Raw genomic sequence first — 12,779 nt, forward strand, 5'->3', positions numbered from 1 at the left:
TAACAGAGCACATGGCCAACAGTCTGGATACGTCTAATAATCTAATAACAGAGCACATGGCCAACAGTCTGGATAAGTCTAATAACAGAGCACATGGCCAACAGTCTGGATACGTCTAATAACAGAGCACATGGCCAACAGTCTGGATACGTCTAATAACAGAGCACATGGCCAACATTCTAGATACGTCTAACCACAGAGCACATGGCCAACATTCTGGATACGTCTAATAACAGAGCACATGGCCAACATTCTAGATACGTCTAACCACAGAGCACATGGCCAACATTCTGTATAAGTCTAATAACAGAGCACATGGCCAACAGTCTGGATACGTCTAATAATCTATTAACAGAGCATATGGCCAACATTCTGGATACGTCTAATAACAGAGCACATGGCCAACATTCTGGATACGTCTAATAACAGAGCACATGGCCAACAGTCTGGATACGTCTAATAACAGAGCACATGGCCAACATTCTGGATACGTCTAATAATCTATTAACAGAGCACATGGCCAACATTCTGGATAAGTCTAATAACAGAGCACATGGCCAACAGTCTGGATAAGTCTAATAACAGAGCACATGGCCAACAGTCTGGATAAGTCTAATAACAGAGCACATGGCCAACAGTCTGGATAAGTCTAATAACAGAGCACATGGCCAACAGTCTGGATACGTCTAATAACAGAGCACATGGCCAACATTCTGGATACGTCTAATAATCTAATAACAGAGCACAGCCAACAGTCACTAATAACAGAGCACATGGCCAACAGTCTGGATACGTCTAATAACAGAGCACATGGCCAACATTCTGGATACGTCTAATAATCTATTAACAGAGCACATGGCCAACATTCTGGATAAGTCTAATAACAGAGCACATGGCCAACAGTCTGGATACGTCTAATAACAGAGCACATGGCCAACATTCTGGATACGTCTAATAATCTAATAACAGAGCACATGGCCAACATTCTGGATACGTCTAATAATCTAATAACAGAGCACATGGCCAACAGTCTGGATAAGTCTAATAACAGAGCACATGGCCAACAGTCTGGATACGTCTAATAACAGAGCACATGGCCAACATTCTGGATACGTCTAATAATCTAATAACAGAGCACATGGCCAACATTCTGGATACGTCTAATAACAGAGCACATGGCCAACATTCTGGATACGTCTAATAACAGAGCACATGGCCAACAGTCTGGATATGTCTAATAACAGAGCACATGGCCAACATTCTGGATACGTCTAACCACAGAGCACATGGCCAACATTCTGGATACATCTAACCACAGATCACATGGCCAACATTCTGGATAAGTCTAATAACAGAGCACATGGCCAACAGTCTGGAAAGGTCTAATAACAGAGCACATGGCCAACAGTCTGGATAAGTCTAAGAACAGAGCACATGGCCAACATTCTGGATACGTCTAACCACAGAGCACATGGCCAACATTCTGGATATGTCCATTGACAAATCTGAAAGGATTTGATTGGTGAAAGCAGCTCTGCCAGTGGCTGTGGAGGAGTAGTTGGAAGAAACTCACCTCAGAGAGCTTGGACATTAGCCAGAGATGATAGGTTGAACGCCAGGTTGAACATTTTATACACTGATTGCTGGGCAGGTTCAATGGAATAGGTCTATAGCACTGCAATGAGAAGGGTAAATAGTGGAGCCGAAGGGTGGATCCTTTGCAGTAAGCAACAATAATTGACAAACCCCTAGTGGTATGTGCACACAGTCAATTAAATCTATAAATGATGACCAAGCCATTTAGAAGACAACAGACCTGGACTTGCTAAGAAACAACTAAATTCACCTTTTAAAAAATGTGACAAACTGTCCCACCATTCAGTATCACAAATTAATCAAAGTAGCAAAATTAAAAATAAAACCACTGGCTAAACTGTTTAAATAATAAGCCAAATTTGTAGAAAAAAACAAAACAGGAAATACTCTGTGTAGTTCAGATGAAACTCCTGTTAACTTGAGAAACATTGTTTATGAGAAACGCTCTTTCCTGTGTCACCAGTTTCTCTGGTTTCACTTTCTCTCCCAATGCACCACAGTAGTTTATATATAAAAACACTACGCGACAATGGCAACCGTTTCAGCTCAACACAACTTGCTAGTTACGGGGACAAGTGGACGGAGGGAACAAATGACACAAATCATTAAACACAGGTGACATCACAATGGATTTACAATGGAACAAAGTAAATATGTAGAGCTGTCAACTGGGCTTTCCTTAGGAATGTTGGCTGGAATGACAAATGTATGTAAATTGTCAGCGTAAGACTACAATGGCACTCTTCTCAGCTGCAAACCAGTCAAGGAATGCACCAAACAGTGACGAGATTTAATGAGGGGGGGACCATTAGAGGATGTTATATCAACATCACTGGTTATCACAGCACATTATGGCACGGGCAGATCACTATCGTACTCTAGTGGAACACAATTAGTAAAATCATACAAACATATCCTGTCAGGTTCCATGGTTGATCGACATTCATACTGACAAGAGATCACAACAGGTAACCTAGCGGTTAAGAGCGTTTTGGGCCAGTAACTGAAAAGGTCACTGGTTCATATCCTGAGCCGGCAAGGTAGAAAAATCTGCCGATCTACTGTTGAGCAAAACAGTGAACACACAATAACAACCGTTCCCCGGACACCGATGCCGTGGATTAAGCCACACCCCCCCTGTCTGATTCAGAGGGTTTGGGTTCAAATGTGGAAGACACATTTCAGTTGAATGCATTCAATTGTGCAACTCACTAGATATCCCGCTTTCCTTAGTAATAGCACAATACATGCATAGTCAGACCATACTTGTCCTGGTCTTATCTCATAGAACTTCATCCTTTAACTGGCACCACCTCCTTAATGCCGTTATGCAGCAGTGCTCAGGTTTGTGTGTTACAAATAAACTCTCACAGTGGTGGGAGTCCAAAACGCAAATCGCATTGCTTCATCATTCAAAGCATGTACAATTCGACCCTGAAGAGTCCTGGTCAGAGCAGCATTATTCAGTCATTTCCCAGTGAAACATGTTGGTTTGGTTGCTTTGAGTTGCTGTTAAATAACACTAAAATTATAAAAAGCATTGGTCCCATGTTTCATGAGCTGAAATAAAAGCTTAATCTCTCTCAAATGTTGTGCACAAATTTGTTTTTACATCCCTGTTAGTGAGCATTTCTCCTTTGCCAAGATAATCCATCCACCTGACAGGTGTGGCATATCAAGAAGCTGATTAGACAGCATGATCATTACACAGGTGGGCACCTTATGCTGGGGACAATAAAAGGCAACTAAAATGTGCAGTTTTGTCACAACACAATGCCACAGATGTCTCAAGTTGAGGGAGCGTGCAATTGGCATGCTGACTGCAGGGATCTCCACCAGAGCTGTTTCCAGAGAATGTTATGTTCATTTCTCTACCATAAACTGCCTCCAATGTCGTTTTAGAGAATTTGGCAGTACGTCCAACCGGCCACACAACCGCAGACCACGTGTATGGCGTTGTGTGGGCGAGCGGTTTGCTGATGTCAACGTTGTGTACACTGCGCCCCATGTTGGCGTTATGGTATTGACAGGCATAAGCTACGGACAACAAAACAACTGCATTTTCTAACTGGCCAATTTGAATGCACAGAGATCCCGTCACCAGATCCTGAGGCCCATTATTGTGCCATTCATCCACCGACATCCCATCATGTTTCAGCATGATAATGCAGGGGCCCAATACACAAGGATCTGTACACACTTCCTGGAAGTTGAAAAGGTCCCAGTTCTTCCACGGTCTGCATATTCACCAGACATGTCAACAGATGCATATGTGAAATCAATAGATTAGGGCCTAACGAACATATTTAAATTGACTGATTTCCTTATATGAACTGTAACTCCAGTAAAAGCTTTGACATTGTTGCATTTATATGTTTGTTTAGTTTAAATGCAACAAATGTGAGAGTTGAGGTGAGTAGGGGCTATTCCACTAGTGGTGAGTAGGGGTACTAGGGGCTATTCCACTAGTGGTGAGTAGGGGTACTAGGGGCTATTCCACTAGTGGTGAGTCAGGGTACTAGGGGCTATTCCACTAGTGGTGAGTAGGGGTACTAGTGGCTATTCCACTAGTGGTGAGTAGGGGTACTAGTGGCTATTCCACTAGTGGTGAGTAGGGGTACTAGTGGCTATTCCACTAGTGGTGAGTAGGGGTACTAGTGGCTATTCCACTAGTGGTGAGTAGGGGTACTAGTGGCTATTCCACTAGTGGTGAGTAGGGGTACTAGTGGCTATTCCACTAGTGGTGAGTAGGGGTACTAGTGGCTATTCCACTAGTGGTGAGTCGGGGTACTAGGGGCTATTCCACTAGTGGTGAGTCGGGGTACTAGGGGCTATTCCACTAGTGGTGAGTCGGGGTACTAGGGGCTATTCCACTAGTGGCGAGTCGGGGTACTAGGGGCTATTCCACTAGTGGCGAGTAGGGGTACTAGGGGCTATTCCACTAGTGGCGAGTAGGGGTACTAGGGGCTATTCCACTAGTGGCGAGTAGGGGTACTAGGGGCTATTCCACTAGTGGCGAGTAGGGGTACTAGGGGCTATTCCACTAGTGGCGAGTAGGGGTACTAGGGGCTATTCCACTAGTGGCGAGTAGGGGTACTAGTGGCTATTCCACTAGTGGTGAGTAGGGGTACTAGGGGCTATTCCACTAGTGGTGAGTAGGGGTACTAGGGGCTATTCCACTAGTGGTGAGTAGGGGTACTAGGGGCTATTCCACTAGTGGTGAGTAGGGGTACTAGTGGCTATTCCACTAGTGGTGAGTAGGGGTACTAGTGGCTATTCCACTAGTGGTGAGGTGAGTAGGGGTAGCCAGGCTATGGTCCAACAGAAGGCTCCAGAAGCAACGTTCAATATGGACCCATAAAACTCAGATGCCAACAACTTGATTTACATGTTTTAAAGATTTGCTGCATGATAATAAATTGAGAACAGATTGCGGACTTTGCCTCTTAGAATAATAGGGGCATCCAAATGTTGCCTAGGTAGGGTAGTCTGGTATAAAATGGAATTATAAAAATGGCTGTTGGTAATATATTTTTATACTTACTGCTTAATTAAAAAAGGGCCAATCAGAGGTTGAATTAAAAAAAAGTGCAGCCTACTCCCCACCACTTCCTGTAAAAATCAGATGGAGGGCGCTGGAGAAATGTAATTACTCAAATTCATAGACAGAGCTGTGGATGCAAGGCCTCACCATCCATGATATCTAAATTATAGTTTGAACCATGTTTTGAGGCTATAATAGCGTGTGTTTACATTGTTTTACAACAGTGTTTGTAAACAATCTTACATTTTCGGTTCTGATGGGGTACAACAGTTTAGGTTCATGAGGCATAAAGTAATATTCTTCAATAGTCAATGGGTAGATTAATTTATAAGTCAAATTATCTTATAACTGCTGATGTAGCAAACCTCTAACAAGGCTGCCGGGAAAGTGCAGAAAGGGTTACAGAATTACTGGTTCGTAAATGAATACACTTGATAAATTAGTAGCCTGAACACATTCATCTTTACGTTGCATTGCCAATTGTAGCCTACATGCGAGACAGTGGAGAGACACTGTTGACACATTCAATGTCATCAAAATAGGCCAAATAAATCTCGTTAACAAAAGTCACGAGGACAATGCAGAAAGTGTCGCATAGACCTAGCCCAGATTTGTATGCGTACGAGACGGCCAAATGTACACCCACTTTCTCGTTCAGATCACCTTTACCCTGTACAAGCACTCGTCATGACGTAAACATTCTATGCCACCGCGTTCATGATAGTCGATAGAGCACAGAAAAAAATGTTGTTTTTATTATAGGATACACGCTCGAAATAAAATGAAAAACAAAAATGCAGTAGCCTAGGTGTTGCTTACCTCTACAAATACGAGGGTCAGTCCCTCGCTGTTGCGTCTCACTGCTGTATCAACTGGGTAACGTAAACGAAAATAAAAACTCCAACCACCAAATCACAATCCAATCTTTGTAGTAGGCCTATCGTATGCAGGCTAAACTACCCCGCAACCAATATTCCTCCAAATGTGAGTTAATACCCAAGGTCGCAGCGCTTCAGCCGGAGGACGTGGAAATTCTAATTGAATACATCTGATGAAGGCATACAAACATGGCAGTGATATATATGTAAGAAACGTCATCCACGCGCATGAAAGGAAAAACCCATAACGACGACAGCAGGAAGTGTCAGGTAGGTGCACTTAACCTGACGGCTAAGACTCGTTTTTCTGCTAGCAGCACAAAGGATGACGTCACTTGCATATGGTAATGAGCAAACCTTCAAAATAAAAGCATGCATTTCAAAACTTTGCAATGTGGATTACTCATTCAAAATATATATATTCAATGGCTACTTTTATTGTGCCAACAAGAAAAGGCAATAAGTGATTTATGAAAACAAATACAAAATATGGTTTTAAAAACATGAAAAACTTTTCTAGCTCTTAGCTAAAGTGGGGTGGGAAATACTAAGTAGGGTCTTTACTAACCAAATATGGTTAGTTTTGGAGGGGGACTGTGTCACAAGGCCTGCTGCTGGCTTTTCATTCGGCCCCCACATACTCTGTAATAGACATTGCTTCCAATGTGAAAAAAATGCTATTCCATACTAGACTTCCATGCACTCTTGCCTTGCCCTGACGAAAGAGACAATTACCAATTGATTAGTTGAGAAGCCAACTGCTTTAAAGAAACAATTATGTCCTGACATACCTGTTTATCGACCTAATGGTGTTGTGATGGGGTAGCTTTACACATTGAAATCAGCCCAAGGCCAGCCTTGACATGTGCCAAACAATGCATCAGGTCAATCGATTGGCCTGGCAAATAAAATCTTTTTGAGGCATTATCCTAGTAAAATCTTGTTATATCAACCCAATTATACCTAACTTTCCAACGGTTTTCATAAACCCACCTTGGTCCCAATTAATCCAAAGGACTGATTCATGGATCATATAACCCATCTCTCCAAATTGTAATTTTGTGAGGAAATACAAGCGATTATTGGCCTTTATCTTATTAAATCGAATCAAACTTTATTAGTCAATGTGCGGGGGGGGGGGGGGCACAGGTTAGTCGAGTTAATTGAGGTAATTTATACATGTGGGTAGAGTTGTTAAAGTAACTTATTCTTAGATAATATTAGAAGTTCTCATTGACTTACTCTCTAAAGTAGTATTATATGAAGGGAATTGGGAATACTTTATCACAATCACATGTAAAAGTATGTTTTATATGAGTTTGAAAATTACTACCTAATACATTTTTAAACTCTACAGAAAATGCCTTCGTAATCAAAGGTTACACTGTGTCCTAATAGCCTGGTTAATATTCATTTACGTTTAACTTGTAAATAAATTCAATTTGATTAAAAATAAAGTTTTTCTTCATGTTTTTTGAGTTGAGTGTGTATTGATTTCAGGACCATGGATAGTACCAGATCATTATTTTATTTGAGTTGGGTGTGTATTGATTTCAGGACCATGGATAGTACCAGATCATTATTTTATTTGAGTTGGGTGTGTATTGATTTCAGGACCATGGATAGTACCAGGTCATTATTTGAGTTGAGTTGAGTGTGTATTGATTTCAGGACCATGGATAGTATCAGGTCATTATTTGAGTTGAGTGTGTATTGATTTCAGGACCATGGATAGTATCAGGTCATTATTTGAGTTGAGTTGAGTGTGTATTGATTTCAGGACAATGGATAGTATCAGGTCATTATTTGAGTTGAGTGTGTATTGATTTCAGGACCATGGATAGTATCAGGTCATTATTTGAGTTGAGTTGAGTGTGTATTGATTTCAGGACCATGGATAGTACCAGGTCATTATTTGAGTTGAGTGTGTATTGATTTCAGGACCATGGATAGTACCAGGTCATATAAAGCTACGTTGCTGGATGTGTACGACACTGTCCCCATCCAAAACTAACTATATCTGGTTAGTAGAGACTGAATATTTCCCACCCCACTTTAGCTCAGACAGGTAGATAAGTTCCCTCCCTACAAGCCAGTAAGAATTCCATATACCGTGTATTGCATTCCAGTGAATGGAGGGGGTGGGGTCACGAGTCACCAGCATTCTGTATTAAACCCATTGCCAAGTCGAGTAAGGAGTCAGCTATATTAAACCCATTGCCCAGCACAAGAGACCAATTTAAGTTTTGCAGACTCTATTGAGTAAATCCAATAACATATATATATATATATATTTTTTTTTATTGTATTTCATTCAATATAGCCTACACAATAGCTTTCAACATATCAGTATTTGCGTAAACATCAAATTATTATTATTATTTATTTATTTATTTAAAGGTGGGAAAAACAGCAGAGAAAAAAAAACAATATTTCCAAAGTGTATCATGTTTTTGCAGGGGGACTCTTATTTTTAAGAAAATAAATATGCGATCATGCTGCCAGCATGGTATCCTGCTGCTAGGAGAACGGTAATGATACGGCTAGGTGCATTGCCTAATCAGCGGTTCGAATCCATGACAAACCAATCAGTAGGTTAACAGACCAGGTCTTATGCAAATAGCCTGTAAATGCGCAGGTGCAATCGGTCATGTCATCATCTTCGTTCTCAGATAACGCGCCAGTGCCACAGAGATTGAACCTTATCCGACAATTTATTTGTGTAGTCAAGTAGTTTGAAAATCTGTGGCTACTGCAATAACAGCATCAACATATACACTATGATCATAAATGAGAAGCACATAATTCCACCATCAGTGTCATTATTAGCCAACATTCTATAATCTCATTTACAGACCATTCAAATACTATTTAGGGTATTTCAATTACTTTTACATTTTGAAGTAACTATTTTTTATTGGAATGTATTTGGAAATACACTTAGAAAGTCTTGGCATTCATTTGGAGAGAAAAATTAATACAAAAAATATTTCTGGACCTAAGGAAGGCTTTTGATACTGTTAACCATGAGATTCTCATCACAAAATTGTCCAAGTTCAACTTTTCCCCCGATGCCTTGAGATGGATGAAACCATACCTTGAAGGCAGAACTCAGTGTGTCAGTGTGAGCAATGAGCTGTCGCCCACTCTTAGCTATGATGTGGGCGTGCCCCAAGGGTCAATACTGGGGCCCCTCCTGTTCAGCCTGTACATGAATGATCTGCCTTCTGTCTGTACTGGGTCTGAAGTTCAAATGTATGCAGATGATACAGTGATATATGTGCATGAAAAGGGCAAACAAGCTGCACAAGAACTCACTACTGTAATGGTCCAGGTTATAAAGTGGCTCAGTGACTCGTGTTTGCATCTCAATGTGAAAAAAACTGTTTGCATGTTCTTTACAAAGAGGACAACAGATGCTACTGAGCCAAATGTCTATGTGTCAGGGGAGAAGCTCCAGGTGGTATCTGATTTTAAGTACCTTGGCATCATAATTGATTCCAACCTCTCTTTTAAAAAGCATGTGAAAAAGGTAATTCAGATAACCAAATTCAACCTAGCTAATTTCAGATTTATACGAAATTGTTTGACAACAGATGTAGCAAAACTGTACTTCAAATCTATGATACTCCCCCACTTAACATACTGCTTGACTAGTTGGCCCCAAGCTTGCTGTACAACATTAAAACCTATTCAGTCTGTCTACAAACAGGCTCTCAAAGTGCTTGATAGGAAGCCCAATAGCCACCATCACTGATACATCCTCAGAAAGCATGAGCTCCTGAGTTGGGAAAATCTTGTGCAATACACCGACGCATGTCTTGTATTCAAGATCCTAAATGGCCTGGCTCCCCCTCCACTCAGTATTTTTGTTAAACAGAAAACCCAAACATATGGCAGCAGATCCACAAGGTCTGCCATGAAAAGTGACTGTATAGTTCCCTTAAGGAAAGACACCTTTAGTAAATCCGTTTTCTCTGTGAGAGCTTCCCATGTCTGGAATACACTGCCATCAGACACACACAACTGCACCACCTATCACACTTTCACATACTGCATGAAGACATGGCTAAAGGTCAATCAGATTTGTGAACATGGTCCCTAGCTGTGTATTGCCGCTTTCCATGTTGTCTGTTGTCTGTACCTCGTGAGGTGTGGAAACACTTTGTTGCTTTTATGAATTTTGTCTTGCTGCTTTTTGTCCTATGTTGCTCTGTCTGTATGCTACGTCTTGCTTGTTCTGTTGCTCTGTCTGTATGCTACGTCTTGCTTGTTCTGTTGCTCTGTCTGTATGCTACGTCTTGCTTGTTCTGTTGCTCTGTCTGTATGCTACGTCTTGCTTGTTCTGTTGCTCTGTCTGTATGCTACGTCTTGCTTGTTCTGTTGCTCTGTCTGTATGCTACGTCTTGCTTGTTCTGTTGCTCTGTCTGTATGCTACGTCTTGCTTGTCCTATGTTGCTCTGTGTGTGCTCACTGCTCAATGATTGTCTATATTGTAATTGTTTTTAATAACCTGCCCAGGGACTGTGGTTGAAAATTAGCCTGCTGGCTAAAACCGGCACTTTTACTGAAATGTTGATTAATGTGCAATATCCCTGTAAAAATAAAATAAACTTAAACAATGTCCTCATCAAAGGACATTTATTTAATCTCTATGGTGCCCATAATATGTATTGCTTTTACATTATCCAAAATCCTGATGTATCTACTGTTTATATTTATAACAAACACTTTGTGCGTCTTTAACATGTTGAACATAGAAGATAACCATCCCTACGTTAGACATGTTGTTGACCAATTACCTTGACTGATTATTACAGCCCGATGTCCACAAGCTATTACTACTCTTGTGTATTAGCAGCATTACTATGGTAGTTCTGTTAGCATTCCGGTAAAGTCTACATTTCTACCTGCCGTTGGGCCAGTAACCGAAAGGTTGCTAGATCGAATCCCCAAGGTGACAAGGTAAAAATCTGTCGTTATGCCCCTGAACAAGGCAATTAACCCAGTGTTCCTTGGCCGTCATTGTAAATAAGAATTTGTTCTTAACTGACTTGCCTAGTTTAAATTTTGTTTTGTTTTAATCCATCAGGTTCCCGTCAGATCAGACAGCAGGAATCCAGAGTGTCTTAAGATAGGCGCTGTGGTATGACTTTCGGCATACGTGTTTTGGGTCACTTCAAAGAATGGCGAGTGTATCTAATGTAATTGGATTGGACAAGGGCCTAGGTCTACAGCACATCCAATCAGGTTTGAGACTTCTACACACCCATCCTATCTAACAACAGCCTCCCCCATCTGGACTGGACCTGAGAAATGTCCACGGATAGTCTCAGCTGTTGGCTGCTGGACATTGTTGTCCCGATTCAACATACATAAATCGGTCACAGACAGTTGGATAGATACGTAGAAACCTTTGCCGCTTTGAAGCCCGTGCTATACCATAGCCTACCGTGCATTGGACTAGTTGTGCCCTCTGCTGGTAAAATGTGGGAATCTTCTGTTCAGCCTTCTACCCTTCTCTACCTTGCTTTACCCATGATCCTCTAGTTGGGATTTAAATGTTATTTAAATTAGGCTTACTCAAATATAAACAAGATCTGGCTGGTGTTGGATGCACTGCAATGAAGAGACATACACACAAAGAGCTGCTGGAGATGGGCACTATGGCCAATGGATATACAGTACCAGTCAAAAGTTTGGACACACCGACTCACTCAAGGGTTTTTCTACATTGTAGAATAATAGTGAAGACATCAAAACTATGGAATAACACACATGGAATCATGTAGTAACCAAAATGTGTTAAAACAGCTATGCACATTCTTGGCATTCTCTCAACCAACTTCATGAGGTAGTCACCTGGAATGCATTTCAATTAACAGGTGTGCCTTGTTAAAAGTTAATTTGTGGAATTTCTTTCCTTCTTAATGCGTTTGAGCCAATCAGTTGTATTGTGACAAAGTATGGGTGGTATACAGACGATAGCCCTTACTGGTAAAAGACCAAATCAATATTATGGCAAGAACAGCTCAAATAAGTAAAGAGAAACAACAGTCCATCATTACTTTAAGACATGAAGGTCAGTCAATCCGGAAAATCTCAAGAACTTTGAAAGTTTCTTCAAATGCAGTTGCAAAAACCATCAAGCGCTATGATGAAACTGGCTCTCATGAGGACCACCACAGGAAAGGAAGACCCAGAGTTACCTCTGCTGCAGAGGATAAGTTCATTAGAGTTACCAGCCTCATAAATTGTAGCTCAAATAAATGCTTCAGAGTTCAAGTAAGAGACACATCTCAACATCAACTGTTCAGAGGAGACTGAGTGAATCAGGCCTTCGTGGTTGGATTGCTGCATAGAAACCACTACTAAAGGACACCAATAAGAAGAAGAGACTTGCTTGAGCCAAGACATTAGACTGGTGGAAATCTGTCCTTTGGTCTGATGAGTCCAAATTTGAGATGTTTAGTTCCAGGCGCCATATCTTTGTGAGACGCAGAGTAGATGAACAGATTATCCCTGTATGTGTGATTCCCACGTGAAGCATGGAGGCGGTGGTGTGATGGTGTGGGGGTGCTTTGCTGGTGACACTGACAGTGATTTATTTAGAATTCAAGGCACACGTAACCAGCATGGCTACCACAGCATTCTGCAGCGATACGCCATACCATCTGGTTTGTGCTTAGTGGGACTATCATTTGTTTTTCAACAGGACAATGACCCAAAACACATCTCCAGGCTGTGTAAGGGATATTTGA

General features: G+C 41.3%; 1 protein-coding gene across 2 annotated transcripts in view; it reads right to left on the minus strand.

Moving 5' to 3' along the window:
* The window catches only part of LOC115117730 (ras-specific guanine nucleotide-releasing factor RalGPS1-like), a 311,343-nt gene extending 305,059 nt beyond the window's left edge, over positions 1 to 6,284 (minus strand). For both annotated transcript variants that reach the window (XM_065017198.1, XM_065017197.1), the window contains exon 1: positions 5,960 to 6,284. The gene's annotated coding sequence lies outside the window, so the exon portion shown is untranslated. The remainder of the gene's footprint in view (positions 1 to 5,959) is intronic.
* Positions 6,285 to 12,779: the final 6,495 nt, after the last annotated feature.

This window comes from Oncorhynchus nerka, linkage group LG4 (assembly GCF_034236695.1).
Source record: "Oncorhynchus nerka isolate Pitt River linkage group LG4, Oner_Uvic_2.0, whole genome shotgun sequence".
Classification (NCBI taxonomy): Eukaryota; Metazoa; Chordata; class Actinopteri; order Salmoniformes; family Salmonidae; genus Oncorhynchus; species Oncorhynchus nerka.